Below are 25,410 nucleotides of genomic sequence, written 5' to 3'. Positions count from 1 at the left end.
GTTGTCTGACTTGTGGAATCCAATAACTTTTTCTAATCTGCGAAAGAGTGACATTAACTCCATTATGAAGCAACTTTTTATGTTTTTCGGTGATCAAAAGCTCGGAAAATTTCGAATTCTTGGGTAGCAGTATAGGATTAACTGCTTCAGGATCCACTTCAGATTGAAACAGTCTACTGCAAATTCTTAATATCTGTTTTTCATCTAGGTATGGACGAAGACAAAATATGCTGGAGCTATTTTTAATATCTTCCTTCTTCATCAAAGTTTTAATTTCTTCTTCATAATAGTTATTTTGCACCTCCTTTATTAAAATAACTTCGGCTTCTTTCAATTCTTCAGTAGTTAATGGACCTTTCAGTTTGTCATAATTTCGACAGTTTTGGATAAACCGCTTTGACCAAGCCACAATTCTTTTCACCTTTAATAAAGAACTGTAATTTTCTAAAATCAGTAAAGACTCTTTAGAATCTGTGAGGCAACTGTGTTGAGAAATAACGCTGTTCTAAATCAACTGAATGCTGCTGATGATTAATTTCAGTATTTTCTTGAGACCACTTACTTTTATCCTCTATGAGCCAAGGTGGCCCGAATTTCCATAAGTTATCATCAACAAGGCTTTTTAGTGATTCTCCTCGAGTTAATTTATCAGCAGGATTTGAACTTCCTGGACAGTGTTGCCAAAGTTTAGGATCTGTCAGAGTTTGAATTTCAGACACTCTGTTTTGCACGAAAGGTTTCAAAGAGTTGTTATTCTTTATCCAAAAATATGTAATTTGTGAATCTGTCCACAAATAAAATTGTTGGCAAATGTCACTAAACAATTTCTAGCACCATAGATTCTAGCACCAATTACCGCTGACATAAGCTCTAAGCGGGGCAATGTTAAAGTCTTGATTGGTGCTACCCTACTTTTGGACATAATGAATGAGGTCTTAACTTCGTTCGAAATATTTGCATATCAGAAATACGCTACAGCACCATAGGCCTTTGTGCTAGCATCAGTAAAAATATGAACGGCAATTTCTTTCTTATTATCACAGTTATCGAAATATTTCCGTTCCATAAAAAAGTTCTTTAAATAATGAATTTCAGAAATCCAATTGTTAAAGTCTGTTTCAATATCTAGAGGCAGAGGGTCATCCCAATCGAGTCCAGCCTTCCAAATGTATTGCAGCAAAATTTTCATCTTAATAACAAAGGGAGAAATTAAACCGATAAGATCATAAATTTGAGCTGTAAATTTTAAAACAGTAGGTACGCTTGGTGCACTAATTTGACTTAGATGATGACTGCTCTAAATTTTTATATTCAATCAATAGTACATCACTTTCTGTATCCCATCGAAGACCTAACATCTTTACATGTGCAATTGATTCATTAATGGCAGTACCATTTTGAATCCATAATTTCTTTAGTTCGTTTGAATTAGAATTAAATTTCCGTAAATTCATACTCGCGGATTGCAAAATATTTACAGCATCAGATGGCAGTCGATATGCATCATTAACTGTATCAGTTCCCCGGTACAGATCGTCCACATATAACGAAAAATTTAACATTTTAACGCAATCGGATTTGTCATTAGCATATTTTTTAATGTGGTACTTTATTATTGCCTTTAAAATGAAAGGGGAAGTGGTAACTCCGAACGGTAACCTTTTCATATTCATAATTTTAAAACCTTCGCAATTATCATAATCAATCCAAAGAAATTTTAAATATTTGCGCTCATTTTCATCTATCTCTATCATTAAAAACGCCTTCTCAATATCACCAGAAAATGCAATTTCATGCTTTCGAAAATTTAGTATGACATCCAAAATATTCGGGTTCAAATTTGGACCTGACAATAACATATCATTAAGGGATTTTAAACCAATATCCTTCGAACTAGCATCGAAAACGATACGAACACGAGATGTTTCTTTATCGGGTCTTAAAACAGCTGTATGCGGCATGAAATAACCAGAATTAATGGATTTATCCTTACATTCCTCAACGATTCCATCTCTTATCTGATCCTCAATAATTTTTGCATACATGTCAAAAATATTTTTATTTTTACTTAATTTTATCATTAAATTATCAAACCGTTTTTTGGCAATAGAGAAATTACTATCAAGATCATCAGGATTTGAATTCCAAAGTAATCCGGTTTTATAATGATTGTTTTCATATTTTAAATTGCTTTCAAATTTATCAATTGTTTCTTTATCTTTTAGAGATAAAGTTTCACACTCCTTGATGATACCTAAGGAATCGAGTGACCAGAATTTTCTTAAATCAAACATATCACCTGATTCAATTACACTTTTCATAACCGCTATGTTTTGCGACAATGTATGCTCCCGTTTATAACTACTTCCACTAATCACCCAACCAAGAACAGTTTTTATTGCACACAGGCGATTATTTATAGTTATCTTTTCATACAAAAGAAATTCCCAGAATAAATCTGAACCAATTAAAAGTTCTATACTCAGCAAATTATCATTATCTTCCAAATAAGAATCAGCCATATCAATTTTATTTTTATTCATAAATTCAATTACTTTGGGGTCGGGAGGTTCAACTTTAACTCCAGTAATGCATGGTATGACAAGAGTTCTAATTTTAGTTCTAAAATTCGTATTCTTTTTGAAAATTTCAAATTCAACAACAGGATAAGCCTTTTCTGTTGCTCTTTGCATTCCAAATGAATAAACTGACAAAACTTCGTAAGCAACCGGTTTTAAATTTAAATTATTTGCAACTCGTTCAGACAAAAACGAACGCTGGCTGCCATTATCTAAAAGAATTCTTGTCAATTGAGACGAAGAATCTGATTTAACTTCAGCAGTACAAGTCTGCAAATAAACCCTTTTGGAACATTCAACTTTTTTATTATTACATTGGGAAACAGAACTAATAACTTCCTCATTGGAAATGCTTGATGGTGGAGTTTCATTAGAAACTGCAGCCAAATCAGAAGATTCATTTAACTTTTCCTCAGCGTTTTGAATTTTACTAACTTTAGCATTATTTATCCCCTTATTACCTCCCAAACAAATAGACCCATGATGACTTAATCCCTTACATTTATAACAAGGTAATTTATTTACACGACAATTCTTGCTTACATGAAACAATTTAAAACACTTGAAACAACGATTAGAATTTTTCAATAATTTTACCTTGTTTTGGGAAGACATATTACATTTGAAAGCGTCATGGGGTTCAGAGCAAAAAATGCATATTGACTGCGTCATCTGTGCATTAAGCGCAGTAGCTGAGGGTGTGCCTTTATTAAAATTTCTGTTTATATACCTATTTTGCTCGTTACGCAAATTATAGCTACCTCGATGGTTATAGTTAGTCTTTTTATCATTTAAAAACGCAACCGATTCACGACATTCTATCTCATTCTTTAAAAACAGCAATAATTCATTAACATCGGTTTCATCTTTAGATTTCCGTTTTCGTTGAAAATCTAAAACAAAATCTTCAGGCAATAATTGTAAAATTATTGGTATCAAAAGTATACCATAAGATTCAGACTGAACTTTCATTGAATCTAAATTTCTAACTGCGATGTCTAAGTCATCGTACAATTTGCGTAATGCTGTAATATTAGAGGTATGTTTAACACTCGGAAAACTAAGTATTTTATTAACAAATGAATTCAAAATTAAATCTCTACGACCATATTTCTCATGTAATAATTTAATACAATTATCATAATTATCATTCGTTAAATCAAAACCTGATACAACATTACCTGCCTGGCCAGTAAGATAAGATTTCAAATAAATGAATTTTTCAATTTTAGAAAGTGATTCATTTTTATGGATAGTATTTTCAAAAGAATCCCAAAAAGAATTAAAATATTTCGGATCTCCCGAAAAAGGAACAATTTGAATTTTCGGTAATTTAATACTGGAATTGTTATTAACTACTCTTTTCTGCTCAATTATAACCGAATCATTTTTTACAGTTTCAACTGTTTGTTCATTAACCGAAACCTTTATTCCTTTACATTTTATCAATTGCTTTAATTTAGCTACATACGTCAAATATTTATCCTGATATTCTTCACTAGAAGCTAAATCTTCATCCAACAAATTAATATCAATTATATTTTCAATTTCCTTATTCAAAGCTATTAAATTTTGATTCCTTTCAATTAACACAGTAAGATTCTCATCTAATACATTTGTTTCAACATTTTGCTCAGTTAATAATTTATCAATTTTATTTATTAACTTAGTAAAACTACTTCTTTCACTAGACCTTTTTCTTTTAATTCTCTCTAAATAATCTGCTTCAGCCATAATGAACGTCTAACACAAAGTCACACCCTTAGCAATATAAAAACAATAAATTTTCAATAATCTAAACCTCAAAACGAAAACGAATTCTTCAACAAAGAAAGATATAAAAACGCTTACTTTGCACATACAAAGAATTAGACTAGCTGTCTCCTTGAAGTGATCATGTATCGTTAACTGTCATTTTCGATTTTGCCCTTGAAATTAAAAATAACACTTTATTTTCTCTTGCTTTAAATTCCTCTAGTTCGTAAAATACTTCGTGGCCAATTGCACCATGTACAAGAAGGGGAGGGCAATCAATATCGAAAACAATAACAAATATTTATTTAAACAAAACAACGAGTTCCATATTATTAGGGTGGAACCCTTCAGATTATAAAGTTATACATTAGAAGACAATTAATTCAAGCCAATGCTTACTGCTTGGTGGTTCAATGTAGACTGATTATCAGCCCTCTGGTGGGGAGATTTCAAATTAATTAAATTTACATCTACATTTCTCAACAATGGCTACTAAAAATGCAGAGTGCGGTGTGTTCAATGATGATTGATGGACTTGGAAATATTTTTTTTGCAGTCGTAAAAGTCCAGTATGTCTTATCTGCAATGAAGCTGCAGCAGTTTTTAAAGAATACAACATTCACTGACATTTCACAGTCAAGCACAAGAATGTAAACTACGAAGCAATGTCTGAATGTGAAAGAAGACAAAATGCAAAAAGTCTTCTTAAAGAACTATCAGGTCGACAAATTTTTTTCAAGAAGATAAACAGTCCAAGAAGCAGCTACGAATGCAAGTTACTTTGTAGCATACAATATTGCGAAAAATAATAAATCTTTCGGTGATGGCGAGCTTGTTAAACAATGTATACTCCAAGTGTGTGATGTTTTATGTCCAGATATGAAAAATAATTTTGAGGCTGTAAACTTAATTCGTAAAACGGTGACTTCTAGAATCGAAGCCATCGATTAAAATTTGACATCACAATTAGAGTGAAAAATTGCTCAATTTATATTTTGCTCAATAGCTATGGATAAAAGCACTGACATGAATGATACTGCTCAATTAGTGTTATTTATAAAAGCTGTTGATGAGAACTTTGAAATTACCGAGGACCCTGCGTGCATGCGTTCTTTAAAGAGAACTACAATGGGATGTGATATTTTTCGTGAATTTTAGGAAAAACTTTTAAATTTGAAAATGCCTGCATTTTTCACACATCTTTTTTGTCATATGAACGACTTGAATGTTAAGATGCAAGGGAAAAATCAATTGATAGATGATATCCATACCCATCTCAAAGCTTTTAAACTGAAGCTTAATTTATTTGCCAGGCAGCTAACTAAAAACGACTTGTCTCATTTCTCGAGGTTAAATTCAATACTCTCAGTAAATAAGGAAAATCATCAGAATTATGAATATGGCTTGAAAAAACTCCATTTTGAGTTTCAAATTTCAACATTTCAGTGCCATTCAAACAGAATTAGATTTTTTTACCATGCCTTTCAACTTAAATTGTGAAACAGTGAGGCCGGATTTGCCGCTTTGAATTAATTGAGTTGCAATCTAACAATCATCTGATGCAGTTGTTTCTAAATATGCCTGAGTTTGAGTTTTACAAATCATTACCGAAAGCTAGTTTCCAAAATTTAATATCTCATGCCCAGAAAATCAGTGCTATATTTGCTTCATCTTATATGTGAACAAGTGTTTTCAACTAAGAACCTTAGGAAAAATAATTTCAGAAGTAGACTAACAGACAAGCATTTAGCCTTAAAATAAGTACACCTCACTTCGAACCTCAATATAAGGAAAAGTTTGCCCATCCCTGGATTAGGGTAACAGTTTAAAATCGCCATAATAATATTAATGCAGATGCCGGTTTATTAAATTTGGTAATACGTACTGCTGCTATTATACTAATTGGTACATTTTTAATAAGGAATTCTACTTCAAACTTTTCGTAGTTTCAGAAAATATTTTTTTTCCAGTGGTAGCAAATATTGTGCATTAATATTTTAATAAATTAGGATAAGGCCGGAAGAACCTGGTTGGTAGGACATTGGGACCATGTCCAAGGGGTCGTGAGCTCGATCCCCGCCGGCTGAAGACTCCCCGTGAAGTATATGGTGACTAGTGCAAACTAAATCGGCCGGGTCACAAAGTCCTCCAAGTTTCCATAACCGATCAATACCTCTGGGGGTACTGATTTAGAAATTGATAGTTTTCTGGTTCAGGTCAAAATTACGATCTGTGGATAAATGGATCTGTGTATGAATGGATACGCCCTTTAAAACGGGCTGTGACATGTGTGCGCCAGAAGACGTTTTCTCAACCATAGATGGCGCCACGGAAAACAAGAAATGCACCCTCTGCCTGAAATTCACTTGTTTTCACCAAGCCGGCTTGCTGGTATTTGGCAAGTGGCTTAGAAGCAACAACATAAATTGGAATAAAAAGAACTTTTTATACAACAACTTATAAATATTTTAAATAGTAATGGCAGTGTTAAAAAAATCCTTATAAAAATTCTATTTGTTTTGAAAATGCCAGCTTTAGTTTGCTACCACTGATAAATGTACTTTGCAGAAAGATTAAATGTTGGAGGGTATGTAATGCGCAATAGTTGCAATTACACCGATCTGTTTTTATAGCAAGCTTTACTATTTAGCTTTTAATAATGAATAAACTTTAAAAACTTATTGCAATGTCTGCGGAGAATTGTGTGAAGCACCTGATGAAGTATTCGAAACTTTGATATTAACAATTAATATTTTCGAAAGAGTGTTTATATTTATTTGTATCGCTGAAAACTCTGGCATTAAGAGGATTTTATTTCCGAATAATTGTAATTAATGTATATTAATAATTAAAATTATGATCATTTCTCGTAGACAAAAAACATATTGCTAAAGCGTATTACAAACGTATTGATAATTACCGTAGTGTCACTCACAGATTAAGCTTATTTTTTAATGTAGTTTATGATTTTGGTTAGAAAATAAATCTTATTGCAAAATAAAAAATATAAATATTTTTTTTGTCTATTTTACTTACTAAACTGCTGAAAATCTAAGTTAAGGCAAAAAATTTATATATATATATATATATATATATATATATATATATATATATATATATATATATATATATATATATATATATATATATATATATATATATATATATATATATATATATATATATATATATATATATATATATATATATATATATATATATATATATATATATATATATATATATATATATATATATATATATATATATATATATATATATATATATATATATATATATATATATATATATATATATATATATATATATATATATATATATATATATATATATATATATATATATATATATATATATATATATATATATATATATATATATATATATATATATATATATATATATATATATATATATATATATATATATATATATATATATATATATATATATATATATATATATATATATATATATATATATATATATATATATATATATATATATATATATATATATATATATATATATATATATATATATATATATATATATATATATATATATATATATATATATATATATATATATATATATATATATATATATATATATATATATATATATATATATATATATATATATATATATATATATATATATATATATATATATATATATATATATATATATATATATATATATATATATATATATATATATATATATATATATATATATATATATATATATATATATATATATATATATATATATATATATATATATATATATATATATATATATATATATATATATATATATATATATATATATATATATATATATATATATATATATATATATATATATATATATATATATATATATATATATATATATATATATATATATATATATATATATATATATATATATATATATATATATATATATATATATATATATATATATATATATATATATATATATATATATATATATATATATATATANTAAAAGCATGTTCAGATAAACCTAGACTGAATTGTTTTCCACTTTCATATATATATATATACATCACTTAATGATTCTACCCTTTAAATGCAGACCCTTTATTTCAATAATCAAGAAAAAAAGAACTATTTTATATAATTTCAAGTTACCGATACTTAACATGTTTCTTAATTATTTTTTTTAAATTTTAAAACTGTATAACCTCTATCTCACTGTAACCAATGTTTTTCAACTTTTGAAATACACAGTCTAGTTTATTTCAATAAAAAAGTGTAATTTGAAAGATATTGAAGATAACAGAAATCTCATCGTTTGAAATAAAATAAAAGGGGAAATAAAATACAATCGTAAATCAATGCATCAAAAACTTGATGCTCTGCTGATTTCCGTTCGGAAAATTGCAGGGGGTGATATGGAAAAAGTTTTCAATACCACAGACATATTCCTGGAGCAGTGAAACCAAATATTTCACCACTCGAATCCATCTGACTGAAATAGCCCGAAATCTCCCCCATATATACTGTCGATATGCTTTCACTCAAATCGCGATAGTGCGAAGTCTACTGTTTTCACGGTATCTGTAAAAGACTGTAATTGATGGTATACATCCGTCATCTGCCTCAAACAGATCTTTGCAAACCTCATCAGTGCCTCCCGCTAAATATTTTCCTATCCATCCACCCCAAGCACACGCTATTTCTGATGAATAATTTTCTAATAAGGATTCTCCCTAGCTATTTAGGAAACTCCATGTGCATCTAAGGATTGTAGCTGTATAGGATTACAGATTGAATTGATTATTTATTTCTTAATTTTTTTAAAGGCTGTTGTCCTTTAACGTCAAATGAATGCCCTAATTCTACATCATATAGCTTAAATGCTTTATTTTCATAAGAAGTTTTTGTGGCAGCCCCCAGAAAAGGTTTTCAAAATTTTTAGTAGTTTTGTTGGAAGTTTCTTACCTATCTAAAAATTTTAGCTGTTGTATTGGAATTGATTTTTTTAGGTTTTCTACTTTTTACGTCTTAAGGCTGTTGTCCCTTAACGTTAAAAGTATGCCATAATTTTACAACAATGAGCTGAAATTTACCTTCGTAATTTTATAAAGCTGTAATCCCCTAACATTAAAAGTATGCTCTAATTTTACACCAAAAAGGTTTAATAACTGCTTTATTTTTCTTTATAATTCTCAACATTTTTTCATACAATGTTGAGAAGTAACATATAGAACATCATCACACGTCCATAATTTTCACAACATTGAACAATTAAAAGAGCGGTTCAAGTTGGTAATTTCTTGTAAAAGTACTTTGTTTGAACAAGAATTACTTACGTTCAAGATAGCGATTTCCGAACTTCTAATGGTGTACTAAACAACCAAATGGAAGTTTCCTAATGAAGAAGCCGATTCCATGATATCAACTTTTTTCCTATATATTTAATTCTATTTTTTTTTCTTTTTTTAAAATCACCGAATTAAAACTAAAGTAGAAAAGAAAAATGAGTAACACAACTTTATTGAATTGTGTATCTTTTCCCAGTACTGGCGTGCTGCGACGAATCATTTCCGAGAAACGTAGGAAAAGGTATTACTTGAATTAGTGAATGAATAATGATTTTGGACATGCGAACCTCGTTTTACGGAATTCCGTATTTCGTAGAAAACACATGATTACATGTATCTTTGAGTCTAAAACAGAATTGCAGATTTTAAAGGCTTTTTAATATCAGTTTTATACCAGTTTTCGTGATAAAAATTGAATGGAATGATTTATCGATTCAACCATAAAAAGGAGGATGACAGGGAATATATGAAAAAGCAAAAAGCTATGAAATTTTTATTATTTACTTTTCTCATTTTTTTACAATTTCAAAATATGCTTTTATTGAAAATACTATAATGGAAACTCTACCTATATTCATTCTTAAGTAAATGATTTACGGTCGCGCTAAAGTTAATCAGATGAAAAGTCTATCTCAATTCTCGCTTAAGTAAATCTTCTACGGCATAATTAAAAATTATTTTTCTAGGAGGCACTTTTCTTGAGCTTACTTACTAATTTTGATAAACGTTTGTATTTTGTCATTTAAAATTACAAACCTTAAAGTGATGTAAATATTTGCGTACCTTATAACTCAAAATTTTTCGGACCATCATTAAATAAAATAAAAATAAAAATTAAATAATTTCTAACGATTATTTTTTTGCAGAAAACTATCTTTCACTAAATTTTTATAACTGTGCTAAAAAATTTTGATGCACATATAAAATTTGTTGTATTTGACAAAATACGCAAAAAATGGTAGGTATTTTATTTACGTCGCACTAAAGCTGCACAATGGGCTATTGGCGACGGTCTGAGAAACATCTCTGAGGATGATCCAAAGACTTACCATCGCAGATTTGATCCTCTACAAAGAGACTGGCTTCCCTGCTTTGATACCCCGACGAACTGCGTGAGAAGTCGAGCACTTTTAGAACAATTTAACGAGGACCGATACCACGCACCCTCGGTCCTTCCGTAGGCTGATCGAAGCTTACTGACAGCAGCCAGTGACGCAAAATGCTCACTGTACTGCATATTCATGGTCTGGAGAGCCAATCGAGATGTTCCAATTAATTTAAGGTATAAAATCTATGTTCTGAAGGTACTAGCTAGAATAAAAGTTTTGATCGTCACTATTTTCACAAATATTTATGATCAATTTTTAAAATGTTAGCAGATGTAGCATGAAGAACTTTTTGGTAACCCAAACCATAAAAAAAATAATTTAAAAACCGTAAATTGGAAACAGATTTATTGCAAAGTAATAATAATATTAACTTAAAATCCTGCTCACATTAGATCTCATTGCTCTCAATATCATCGACATGTCCTTAAAATCATTGAAATAAGGAAAAAATAACAGAAAATTAAATTGTCAGAAATGATCCCATAACTGTATGCAGAATACAAACCCATACAGCAGTATGCAAACAATTGTTCCCATTTATTTGTATACCACAGTCTCTCGGCTTTAAAATACCATCTAGCAATTGCAGCCATAGTGTCAAACTCTTTAGCTCTCGGGTTCCTTTATTCTCGAGTCAAAATATGTCATTTATTCGCCAGACCAGAATATTCGGTCGCCAATGGCCAGTAAGAGAGTGAACATTTTGGGCTCTGAATTAATTAAAGCATATGCTAATTTAAATAAAGTAATTTAACTGAACAAAATCAAAATAAATACAACTTTTCCGTCCGACGAAATCAGATTTTCGAGACCCCAAAATATAAAGAGCTGATGCAATTTGAAAGTCCCCTTCGTTTAATTAGGAGTTAAGTCTTCAGAAACTATATCGCGAAAGAATACCTTCATGGTAAATTCTTTTTCCCCAACACACGTAAATGTAAAGCATAGTAAAAGTGATCTATGCTTTACATTTACCTAGATTTACAATGACTAGAGTGAATTATTTTTCACCTTTATAAGTATTTTAAAATTTAAAGCACAGTTAAAGTGCGTTCAGGTAAATCTAGAGAAAATCCTTTTCCACTTACACAAGTATTTTAAAATTTAAAGCATATTAAAAGCGTGTTCAGATAAACCTAGACTGAATTATTTTCCATTTTCATAAGTATTTTAAAATTTTAAGTACAGTAAAAGCGTGTTCAGATAAACCTAGACTGAATTATTTTCCACTTTCATAAGTATTTTAAAATTTAAATTACAGTAAAAGCGTGTTCAGATAAACCTAGACTGAATTGTTTTCCACTTTCATAAGTATTTTAAAATTTAAAGTACAGTAAAAGCGTGTTCAGATAAACCTAGACTGAATTTTTTCCACCTTCATAAGTATTTTAAAATTTAAAGTACAGTAAAAGCGTGTTCAGATAAACCTAGACTGAATTGTTTTCCACGTTCATAAGTATTTTTAAATTTAAAGTACAGTAAAAACGTGTTCAGATAAACCTAGACTGAATTATTTTCCACTTTCATAAGTATTTTAAAATTTGAAGTACAGTAAAAGCGTGTTCAGATAAACCTAGACTGAATTATTTTCCACTTTCATAAGTATTTTAAAATTTAAAGTATAGTAAAAGTGCGTTAAGGAAAACCTAAAGTAAACCATGAAGATTCAAACACTGAAAATAAATTTTTCAAAATGATGTAAACGAATTATGGCAGGATTAGGTAACGGGGAAGTAATCCTGCAGAAATTTGTTTTTATTTTGATATTTTGTAAAAATATTTTCAATATTAGAAACTTTATGGTTTACTCTAGGTTTACCTAAATTCGCTTTTCTAAATTTTAACTTTGAATTTTAAAATACTAATGGTGACTAAACAGGAGTTGCCACGAAAAGTTTCTTAAAGTGCAACTTATTCAGTTCAAATCTCGTAATATTAATTTTACATTTAGCAAAAATCGCGATATCTCTGAAAATAACCAGATCACTTAATTTTTTTTTACCCATTAATCAAACTCGTTTTCTTAAAGATAATTTCATGCAATCTATATATATATTTCTCTTACACGGCACCAAAAAAAAGCCTCAGAAATGGTACCGTTAGAAAATCGACCAATGATTGCTGCTAAAAATGTCACATGGCAAATGTCACATGAGGTGGCTCAACATATAGCGCTTTTAAAAAAGGAAACAATAACCAGAGTGAGCATTATCAGGTTGTTCAATTCAGTTTCATGCCCCAAAAACATGATAATATTTAATTTAAACTCAATTAGGAATTAATTAGGCTGGCCTTCTCCATGACTATAAATAAGTCACAAGATCAGACTTTTGAGAAAATCAGTTTAGTATTGACTAAACAAGTTTTTAGTCATGGGAAACTTTATGTTGACTTGTCAAGAGTTAAGTCATTTGACAGCCTTTCAGTAATTGCTCCAAGATGCCAAATCTATAATTGTGTTTTCAAAGAAATTTTAAATGCTTAGTGTTAATTTCTTTGAGCTTTGCAGAAAAAAATGTTTTTTGGAAAAAATTTAATTGAAACTTCTATTGGCAGTAGGCAAGGGGAACTGCCAAAATCAAAACTCCCCGATTAGAAATGCAGCATGGCGACCTCCACGTGGTATTTCTCGGGTAATGCTAACAGCCATGCATTTTAATTTATTGTATGTAAAACATCCTTATTTTGTTCTAAAATGTTATGTACTTTATCACAAATGTTAATTAATATAGAAATTGATTTCAATAATGCTGATCACCAAAAAATATTTCATTTGGCGATAAAACAAATTTTTGTGTTCTTGAAAATGAAAAACTTTTTGAAGGTTATTAGCTCACAAGGAAAAGTTAGGGTTTCAAGTTTATATTTTTAAATAATAAAAAAAATTTCTAAAACTTTCATAATTTCTAGCATTAACTAATTTATTATACACATTTAGTTGAGTTTAGGTGAGTAGCTGCAATATTTGATAATTTATTTTGCTAATATGTTTCTCATTTAGCTAATGTTTTGATTTTTTCACCATGTACAATCTAAATAGCTAATATACTTTTTTAAAAGCCAATAAGAACATTGATAGAATTCTTCTACATAAGTACAATACTATGTCTTTGATGATAAAATACTATGTCTTTGATGATATTATACTATGTCTTTGTGCTAGAACATTGTGTTCATTGGCGAGCGAGCGCAGTGAGCCATGGTTCACGGCGTGAACCACATATGATTGCGTAGCAATTCTCGGGGGTTGGCGAGCGCCAGCGAGCAGGGGGCGGAGCCTCCGAGTAAATATATAAAACCATTAACTTCAAGCGAATATCATTTAACATTTCTTTCTTTTATAATAAAAAAAAAGAATTCTTATCAATTACTGAGATTTACAGTTTAGTTAACTTTTTAAAAAAATAACCATGCTATGGACTGCTAAATTTAATGCAAAGTTTATACATTTGAAATATTCGGTTAAAATTTTAAACAGTCTAATTAATTTTATTCAATGTATCTCTATTGTATTTTATTTTTGAGAAATAGAGAAATAACTGAACCCAATCTGCTTTTTTTTTTTATCTATTTAAGATCAATTGCATAATTGATATTTACTAAATATTGCTGAGAATTAGATAAAATAAAATTTATTTAAATATAATATTTAATAAATAAAATTTATAAAATATATTTACAAAATGAAATTTATAAAATATATTTACAAAATGAAATTTATTAAATTGAAAAAAAAAACCGAAAGATGTTTTTTTGGTTTTGGAAATAAAATAAAATAAAACTTTATGGTGCATTTATTACATTAGAGATCGTTTTTCTTCTTCTGTTGCATGAAATTTCTGAACAAATCTTACGACATTAACTGGCATGGATTCCCATGCAATTTTAATTTTGACGATGTGTCTTTGCTTCTCGAGAAATACATAACAGCATTTACATGAAGTTCTGTTATATAAAAAGTTTTTAAACTTGTACATTTCGACAAAAAATAGAGTAGAAATGTCATTTTTAAAATAAAAAAAACTCTGTAGCTTTAGAAGCAAAACTACTTTCAGGTTTGAAATCCCCACACCCGAATTAAGTAAGATGAAGTATTTGCATTAATGCAAAAAAAATTGTTCCTTAATGTTATGTTCAGAATAAGCTATCAATATTTCTGTTCTTATACATAGTTCAAAAATTGCTATGGCGTGTTAATCATAGTCATAATAAGATATAAATATCTCAATTAAATTTTGTAAGATTCTTTTAAAAATTTCATAAAAAAGATGTCTATCAATTTGTTTACCAAATGTTTAATGTATTGTTGCTGAAAATATTAAAAAAATAGGTGTGGCATATTGATTAAAGTCATAATAAGATAAGTCAACTAAATTTCGTAAGATAAATTTTAAAATTTTCATAAAAAAGATATCCATCAATTTGTGTACCAAATGTTAAATGAAGCATATTGGCATATTGGAAGCATGTGGCATATTGATTAAAGTCATAATAAGATAAGTCAACTAAATTTCGTAAGATAAATTTTAAAAATTTCATAAAAAAGATATCCATCAATTTGTGTACCAGATGTTAAATGTATTGTAGCTGAAAATATTTAACTCAGAAAGAGCATACTTTCGATTTGTCGTTTCTTAAAAGACATCGTTAAAGCTATGCGGGGTGCCCGATATGTAAGTCGTTCATTTGAATCATGCTATGACTTTTAATACCTTTTCTCGATCACGCCATCATGAAATATATATGGCGTGTTATTTTTGCCTTGAGGGAAGACACTTGTTTCATGGGGAGATATAAATAAAATAAATTATTTATTTATTTTTACACATACCACGATACACGTGTGAGATATCCATATCACTATTGCTGTTATGATGATAAAGAGCAGTTTAAAACAAAGTTAGCACAAGCGAAGGATTCTGAGATAATTATATGGGGGGAAAATGTGCTTTTCTTATTAAACCATATCATTTATTTTTTTAATGCGTATTGCATTATTTATTTATTTACTTTTACGTATATTTCGGCAAACGAATGAAATGTCCCTAACACATTTGCTGTTATGATGATAAAGAGCAGTTTAAAAAAAATTTTATGCAGGCATACAAGCAAAGGATTCTGAGATTTTTTTTGTTGTTGAAAAAATGAGCTTTTTTTATTAAACCTGATGAATTATTTTTTTATTTTTTTACTACATTAAGTAAATTATTTATTTATTTTTACACATATTTAGACAAACGAATGAAATATATATCACTATTGCTGTTATAATGATAAATAGCAGTATAAAGCAAAATTTATACAAACAAAGGATTCTGAGATTTGTTTCTGTTGTTGAAAGAATGAGCTTTTTTTTATTAAACCTGATTAATTATTTGTTTATTTTTTTGCAATATTAAGTAAATTATTTAATTATTTTTACACGTATTTCGACAAACGAATGAAATATCGATATCACTATTGCTCTTATGATGATAAAGAGAAGTATAAAACAAACTTCACACAAACAAAGGATTCTGAGATAATTATATGGGAAAAAATCTGCTTTTCTTATTAAATCAAATTATTTATTTTTGATACATAATGCATTATTTATTTATTTATTTTTACGCATATCTTGACACACGAATGATATATCTATATCACCATTGCTGTTATGATGATAAAGAGCAGTTTAAAACAAAATTTACATAAACAAAGGATTCTGAGGTATTTTTCTGGGAAAAAATGCGCTTTTCTTATTAAACCTTAAACCAGATTTATAAGCTTAAGACTAATGTTTTTGAAAATGAATTGGCAATAGAGTTTACCTACAACGAATTTGTCCCAGAGAAGTAATTTTTTCACGGAACGACTAAAATTATTCAAAATATTCCCATCTTTTTGATTTGCGCTCTTTCCAGAATTTCTAAGGTTATTGTCTTTTTTTTTATTTTCGCTTTTTCTGAAGGAATTCAGAATTTACTTGCTACCAATTCGCTCTCATATGTTTCTGATTTTGAAATCACACAAATTTATCATTCCAGCGATAACATAATAGAATTATAAAGAAAAGGCATAACTTATTGTAAACACTTCCTTTAATTATGTATAGTTTCATTTTAAATAAGCATAAGTCCTTTTTTTGCATAATTTTGAACTTATGACACCGACTAAAACTTTTGTAACATTTATTTAAAAACTACAAAAATATATATCTTCATATAACCGAACTATAGCGAATTTTTTAACTGGAATCAATCGACTTCATTATATAGTGACCCCAGTTTAGCAAATTAATCAGAGATACGGTAGTTTATCTTAAAATTTTCCAAACTCGAAGACTGAATAAAAAGTGTTTTTTTTTTCCACTTTCTGCTGAAAATGTCCGTTTTTGAAAATGAGTGAAATTAGTTCTGCAATAATTTTTTTTCTCCAATGCCCACCTGTGTTAACATCCGTCAATTCAAGCACTTACTGGGCGATTTTATTGGACTCTCTTTCAGGGGCACCATATTAGGTGGGCCAACGTCGCCCCCACAGTGAGGACAGTACAGAGAAGGAAAGAACATCCATGCCTTGCCCGGGATTCGAACTCAGAACCTTTCTCATGCAAGGACAGTTCCCTGCCGGTCGGCCGGTCGGCAATCAAAGCTCCGATATATCATTGAAAAAAATCTATTCAAACGCATTTTATTGCTTATATATCCTTCATGAAGATTTTATGCATCATTACAAAAGGAATTGATGGTAAATATGTAAAAATAAAAGAAAACAAATTAAAATATTTTAAGGATTACGCTTATTTTCAAAGGTATTTAACTAAAAATTGGTACGAAGGAAAACAAAAAAAAGTCTAATTTGATGAAAAATTTTGACAAATCTGCTAATAAGGTCAAAACTTCAAGTTCTACAATTAGGTATAGTTTTCATGGTGATTTCGTTTATCAACTAAGGAAAAAAAAGAACTGTAAATTTATGAAAGAAATAGGAAAAATCAAATTAATTACAGGCATATTAGCGCGTTTTCTAAGCCCGCTTCTTTCTGTCCCTAACTTGTAAATAAGCGTAATATAATTGCTTACTTGAATGCATTCTTTTTTCTTTTTTTTTTGCCTTTTTTTTGCAGGGCTTTTGAAAACTTAGAAACTCTTTAGATGTTTGCTTAAATTATTTTAAATAGGTTATATATTTATAATTTTTGAATATAATGCATTAAAAAAACAGCACAAAATTTTTTGTATTATTATTTTTTAAATTTCAAGTTTTTGATTATCTCATGTTTAAGGACCCTGTTTTTAAATAATACTTCAAATCATGTTCAATAGCTGTAAAAGTCGATTGTAACGAAAATTCGCAATAGCAGTTGATGCCGTTATAGAAAGTTTGACATTAGAGATAAATACGCAAATTTAATGCTAAAATAATAGTAAAAAAATTACAATTTAAATGTCACTGCTTTAAATGTTATAGATGACTCTGAATGTTGATGTCAGTAGTGTCAAAAAAGGAAATAAATAGGCTGATATATTTTTGATAGATAATTGATAGATTTTGATAGATTACGTCGGGCTACCGAAGCGGGGGTGCCATCCCCTCTGCTGAGGATCAAAATTATGATGGCATGTCTTCGGATCATCCTCAGGGATGTTTCCCAGACACTAAACAATAGCCCATTGTGCAGCTCTAGTGCGACGTAAATGAACAACAACAACAACATCTTAAGTAATCATTTATTTAATATGATTGAAATAGGAAACGAAACTTCCAAATTTTCAATAGCGTTGAACGCATTTTCAATGCAATAATTGCAGATGAATTATCAATACTCAATTATTTTGAAATAAATAAATAAAGGTTTATAATTATTACGAAAAATTCTTTTTAAAAAATCACTGGCCTCTTAGAGTCTACGAAATGCTTGGTCTTAGGCAAATGCCCTGTTTGCTCAACTCTTACAGCGTTTCAGCTTGTAGTTTGGGATGAAAACTAATAAATTAAAATATCTCATTAAACGTGCATAAAGTATGTTATTATCGAGATCTATTTAGTCATTCTCATTTCAACAAACAATACGTAACAGACAAAAGATGAATGGGCCAGCGACCTGACTTCTGATTATCACATCTGGCTTAGAGCCAGAATCACAAAAACAAGGCTACTAGAGACATTAAGAGAGGTAAACAAATTCAGCATGGTGAACATAATTCACATCTAGCTAAACAACAAATCGAGTCGCGATTTACGCGCAAAAGAAATTTATATGCCATTTTTGTCTTGGATAAACATTTTTGAAATGTTTTTGAATTATTTTATGTGATACATCATCATGACACATGCGCATTGGCGATTTGGATTAAAATTTAAAGCTACATTTCCATCTTTACAATGAAAGAGTTTTTGAACTCAATTTTAATAAGTTTTTCTAGGAAAAGAGTTTTTTATTTACAGTCAACATAAAATCCAACATGGTAAATAACTTTTGATCTTGTATTATAATTCACTCTCTTCATAGCTTGAATATTGATTTGCAATATACATTTAGGATAAATATGATTTATATGCCATTTTTGTTTTGAATATATATATATATATATATATAACTNTTGATTTATAAATTATAAAATAAAATAAACTGAAAATTGATGAATAGAAATACAATGAAAATTAAGAAAAAATAATAAAATGCTTTATTTACTGCGTATAAGCTGCAAGTACATAGAATCTATAAAATAAATTAAAAATGCAAAAGAAAACAAGGAACAAAATATTTTTAAAGAAATGAAAGTTCGATTTGAGCAATATTCATTTTTTTAAACAGGGATTATGAGCTATAAGTTATTTTTCTAACAAGAATTTCATTCTATAATCATTTTTTAAAACGCGTATTTTAGGCTGTTTCCATTTTTTTAAACATGGATGATCATTCCAAACGAATGAATTTCGTGTTTTTCAAACACGAATTTCATTTCTCCTATTTTGAACTATAACTATCTTTCTGTCAAACACGAATTTCAAGCCATGAACATTTCTTTAATCTTTTATTTATATCTGTGTCCATTTTTTTAATACTTTGGCAGAAAATTATAAAAATTTATGAATGAAACTCAGCAGCAGTTGAAAGTTAAGTTTTTCAAAATTTTGCAACGCTGGGCTCAAAAGATTTGGCATCATTGGTGTAAGTATAGAAGATAATATTTTCACAAAATAAATATGCATTTAATTTTTATCGTTTTCAGTTAATATTATTGATGTTAATCTGTGCATGGTACAACAATGCACAGAATTTCAAAAACAGTTTCAAAATGTGCTCAGTATTCCTTAACATTTAAGTCTTTAAATAATTATCGTTTTTTTTACTTTTCTTTCCATTGAAGTTCTTCTTAGATAAAAACTGTCCCGATTTATTTTTTTATTTTATTTTTTATTTTAATAATGAATCTTTGTTATTTTTTTTCAACATTACGTGAAAGTGGATTGACTGCGGAAACCAAACATTAAACTTCGAATTCTTTCCATTGAAGTTCTTCTTAGATAAAAACTGTCCCGATTTATTTTTTTTTATTTTATTTTTATTTTAATAATGAATCTTTGTTATTTTTTTCAACATTACGTGAAAGTGGATTGACTGCAGAAACCAAACATTAAAACTTCGAATTCTTTCCAAAACTTGCAATTTCATTAACAATCTCTGCTTAATCTTTCGGAATTCTATAAGAACACAACAATTTTAGCATTTAAAAACTCCAAAGCTAATTCAAAATGTTATAAAAAGTCAAAAACAAAAAGTTAAGCTATGAGAGCACGTCCTTTTCAGAAAATTTTATAAATTTTCTGAATTTTTTTTTTTTGAAATAATCAGACAACTTATTACTTAAAAGCTAATTTGAATTCTTAAAAAAGTGAGAAGCCTTGTTTGTTAACAGAATACGAGGCTGCAAAAAATCGTGAGGACAAAGACAAAAATGCTTTAAATAGCCGTGGCAACGGCAGTAACTATTCTTTTCAAAAACAAAAACATTTACCCAAATTCAAATCACTGAATAATTTCAATTTTTTTTTCTTATAGAAAAATTTCTAATCATGGACGAAGGGGGTTTTAAAACAAAACTAATGTGATTTTTTCTTAAATTAACTAAAATAATCACGAATAATTAAAATTAACGAAAACTCTTAAGATTTTAAACTTAACATCTGAAATGGTGTTTTTAAGGGTTTTAAAATAAGCGTAGGAACAGTATGCGGAAGAGATTACAACATACTCTTCTTCCGGCAACATACTCTCCAAATAAAAGCACTTCTACGTGGTCTAGTTAGAACACCTCACTTCGTGATCTGCCTGTGCTACACATCAACGCACTCATAAATCAGCGTGGAATTTTTTTTCTTCCCTTCCCTTTCTTTTTTCCAAGTTTCTTGTTCACACTTTCTTATCCCACCAGTTTTTGAAGATGAAAGACCTTCATAACTTTCTTCAAACGTCCTTGGGAGAATTCAAATAAGAAGCAAAACATTCGAACTGATTCAATGAATGTTAGAGCAATAATAATCGTTTGAGTAAATATAGTTTTCGATTGGTACTGTGTAGTTTGTCTTTTTATTTTGAAAGGTTTCAGAAGTCTGCCAAACTCTTATCCACAGTATGACCTAATTAAGTTTGTCTAAAAGTCTGTGTGCACTTATATTTAAATCTAAAAAAAAAAAAAAAAATTTTTTTTTCTAGTACTATCCCTGAATAATGTTGACTTCATTTGTCATTATTTCATTATTTTGTTGTTACGCTCTTTTGCGCATTTCAAAGGGTTGTGCGACTGCACACATGGGTAAAAGAAATTTTTATGAATATTGACTAAAATTATATAGTTAATAATAATAATTGTTTATAAAAATATATTGTTGCCAGGATTTTGAAAAAAAAATGATATTAGAAGTGAATTGTGAAGATTGATTGCGACCGTGTTCCTGTCACAAATTCATTTGTATATTTACTTAACTTTATTATTTATTTTCCATAATTGATTTCTATTTAACGGGGAATTTTTGTATTTTTATTTATTCCGATTTATTCAATTTCCATTAAAAAAATTATAAAAGAAGTGTTGGGGAAAAAAAACTTGCTCTTTCCGGAGAGAGCGAAATCCACGGAAAAAAATGAGTGAATTAAAAGAAATACTATAAGCAAACGATTCTTTAGTTAAAAATGCATTATTCAATTACCAAATCGTTTGCTATAGCATTATTCAATTACCGAATCGTTTGCTAAATTAATGAAAATGTAATTAATCGGAATAAATTAAAATAAATATCTTACAAAATTCCTTGTTAAATCTGAATTAACTACGGAAAAAAAAATACTAAATCAGTTGGATAAGTATACTAATAAATTCGTGACAGGAACACTGTCACATTGATGAACCAAAAAAATATAAGAGTTTCCTAATTTTAACAATAGAAAAAAATTAAAGAATCAGTAAAAACCTTTTCCTGATTTCTTGAACAGTTGCCATACTTTTGCTAACATCTCTTTCTGTTTCACCAAATGTTCTGATATCGTTCCTAGCTTATGAGATGGTGCATTATCCTTTTTAATAAGCATACGTGCTTTCTAGAGAGAACAATCATTAGTAAAGTTTGCATACAGTGAGAATTATTTAATACGATATTATTGTGAGTGTTGAATTTTATTTGAGCAGCGAAAATGTTAACCAATTTAAAAATAACACAAATTCGTTAAATTAGAAAAATATCGCAATATTTTCTGCCAATATATCGCGATATAAAGTTCAAACTTATCGGTTCTAGCAAAACAAAGTTCATGTTGGTGACAACTCAGAAAAGCAGCCGTTAATACATGGTCCTTCTAGCCGATAAATATCGTTTGATTTATAAATTTGTTTATTGTTAACCCTTTCATGAAGCATTTTTATTAAAACTATTTTTCCTACTTTTTACATTATTTTGTATTAATATACTCAAAATAAGTAAAAAATATTGTATTTAGATTTTTAAAAAATTTATGGTTGAGAAATACAGCGTAAAACACCGGCGTCTTTTTCTGCGTTAAAGGTAAAATCTTCCAAACACGGCTTACTTCGAAACATAATTTTTTCAAATTTGCACTTTTTCGGTTATCTAGATTTAAAAGAAACAATAATTTATCATTGAAATTTCTTTAATTTATAAAACCAATTATTGATAAATTTTAAAATTTGAATGGAAAAAAAACTTCAAACTACTTTCTTTTTTCTTTTTTTTTTTGGATTTTGCATTTTAGTACAAATATAACTCTATAATCTAACAAATTTTTTTAGTAGCTATTAGACTGTTTTTAACTAAATAATTAAATAGTAAATAAATAATTTCATTAAATAATTAAAAAATACCAAAATATATTTTTGCTTGCAATTAGAGCACCAGGAAAAAAGGGGATACCAGTGATATCTACGTAATAGGGTTAAGAAACAAAAATCATTTATGAATTAATCGGTGGGAAAGGGGTTGTTGATCTTCAGCGAGAAGGGGTGAAACCCCTTTGTTGTACATAAAATATCAGAATTAACTTGTTTTTATCTGTTGGAACTTAATCTAAGGTCGGCACACACCAGACATGATTAGAAAGACGCATATTTTTCATACTTTATTTAATCATTTTGTATTAATTTAGGTCAAAATAAGTAAAAAATATTTTGTTTAGCATTTTAATAATTTTTGGTTATGAAATGCAGCATGAAACACAGGTTCCTTTTTCTGCGTTAAAGATTAACTCTCTCACACATGGCTCACTTCCTAAAAATTAATTTTTAAAACTTGCACTTATTTACAGTTATTTAGATCCAAGAGAAACAATTATTCATCATTGAAATTTCCTTAATTTTCAAAATCAATTATTGGTAAATTTTTGAATACGAATAAAAAAATTTAAACTTAAGTTTCTTATGATTTTATATTTCAGTTCAAAAATAATTATGATAATCGAACAGTTTTCTTTTCTTTTGCAACTTGCACTAATTCACAGTTATTTAGATCCAAGAGAAACAGTTATTCATCACTGAAATTTCTTTAATTTACAAAATCAATTATTGGTAAAGTTTCGAATACGAATAAAAAAATTTAAAATTAAATTTTTTATGATTTTATATTTCAGTTCAAAAATAATTATGATAATCGAACAGTTTTTTTTTCTTTCACAACTTGCACTAATTCACAGTTATTTAGATCCAAGAGAAACAGTTATTCGTCATTGAAATTTCTTTAATTTACAAAATCAATTATTGGTAAATTTTTGAATACGAATAAAAAAAATTTAAAGTTAAATTTTTTATGATATTATATTTCAGTTCAAAAATAATAATAATAATCTAACAGTTTTTTTTCTTTCGCAACTCTCAGACTGTTTTTTATATTTAAAAAACACCAAAATATATTTTTACTTGTCTTTAGAGCGGCAGAAAAAATATATAAAAGGAATGCTGGCATCAAAGGGTTAAGAAACAAAAATGATTTGTGAAGCATTGCGGGAAGGGGTGAAACCCCTTAATTCTACATAAATTCTCAGAATTAACTTGTTTTTATCTGTTGGAACTTAAATCTCAGATCGGCAAACAGCAGAGATGTTTAGGCGATTGAACCTTCTTTCTTGAAAGCAGACAGAAAGACGCAGGGCTTTGTGCGGTTCTGCTACTTCTGAAACTTTAGTAAAATTAATTGAAGTTTCGAACTGAGCCTATTTTTCCTGCAGAGGGGATATTTTAAGAAACCTGGTAGGATGCCCAAACTGTTATCTGTTGTACTTAATGCCTTTCTGTATTTTTCTACGTTTTCAAATTCATAATTAGAAATTAATTTTAATTGCTAAATATCATAAAAAAAACTTAATTTTAAGTTCGAATTACTGATTTTTTAACTCTTCGAGTGCTATGAGATGATGTAAATATATATTTTTATCTCAAAAATATTTTAATTGAAATATTGTAGCAAAAATAGATTGATAAAGTTAAAGGACTTTTCAAGCTTTATCAAAGCTTTTAAATTAAAACTTTCCATCTTTTTAAGAATTCGTGAGAAATGTAATTGATAAGTATGTTGATCGAATTATAATTTATACAACTTATAGTCTCTAAAATAGTATATAGAGCTCATAAAATAAGTACAGAATATCGAGGAAACGTGGAAAAATTTACCGAATAATGAAAAGATAAGAAGAAAAATAATTAAAATAAAATAAAATAACATTAAAAAAATAAGTTAAAAAAAGTAAATAAAATTAAAAAAATATAAATAAAAATCCGGGAAAAAAAAGATAAAATTTCTTCATCAGCTCTCACGATTATATCCGCAAAAAGGAGTACTTTCTAATTTTGTATCGATATATCCAAAGCAAAATACCACCAGGAAGCAATCATCCGATTGCTTTGAAATTTCGTATGCATGAATGTTTTGAACAGATCAGGCTGGAATGACGTCAACTGGGGACGTATAGACTTTAGCGACGAATCCCGCTTCCAACTGTGTCCTGACGATCATCGAAGACGCGTTTGGAGACGCACAGGGCAGAGGGGGGATCCTGCCTTCACTATTGCACGCCAGACCGGCCCTCAACAAGGCA

At 28.5% G+C, this 25,410-nt stretch overlaps 1 protein-coding gene and 1 long non-coding RNA gene across 3 annotated transcripts in view; one reads left to right on the top strand and one right to left on the bottom strand.

Moving 5' to 3' along the window:
- Positions 1 to 25,410, bottom strand: part of LOC122270402 (uncharacterized) — a 201,760-nt gene that overhangs the window by 119,786 nt on the left and 56,564 nt on the right. The window contains exon 1 of one of the 2 annotated variants that reach the window (XR_006225775.2): positions 9,706 to 9,779. The exons of the other annotated variant lie outside the window; for it this stretch is intronic. This is a non-coding gene — a long non-coding RNA (uncharacterized lncRNA). Of the gene's footprint in view, positions 1 to 9,705; positions 9,780 to 25,410 lie in introns of those variants that run through there. 2 annotated transcript variants of the gene reach the window in all.
- Positions 1 to 25,410, top strand: part of LOC107436764 (follistatin) — a 90,183-nt gene that overhangs the window by 16,888 nt on the left and 47,885 nt on the right. The gene's annotated exons all lie outside the window — the stretch shown is intronic.

This window comes from Parasteatoda tepidariorum, chromosome 7 (assembly GCF_043381705.1).
Source record: "Parasteatoda tepidariorum isolate YZ-2023 chromosome 7, CAS_Ptep_4.0, whole genome shotgun sequence".
NCBI lineage: Eukaryota > Metazoa > Arthropoda > Arachnida > Araneae > Theridiidae > Parasteatoda > Parasteatoda tepidariorum.
This window is presented reverse-complemented; position numbering and strand designations above follow the sequence as displayed.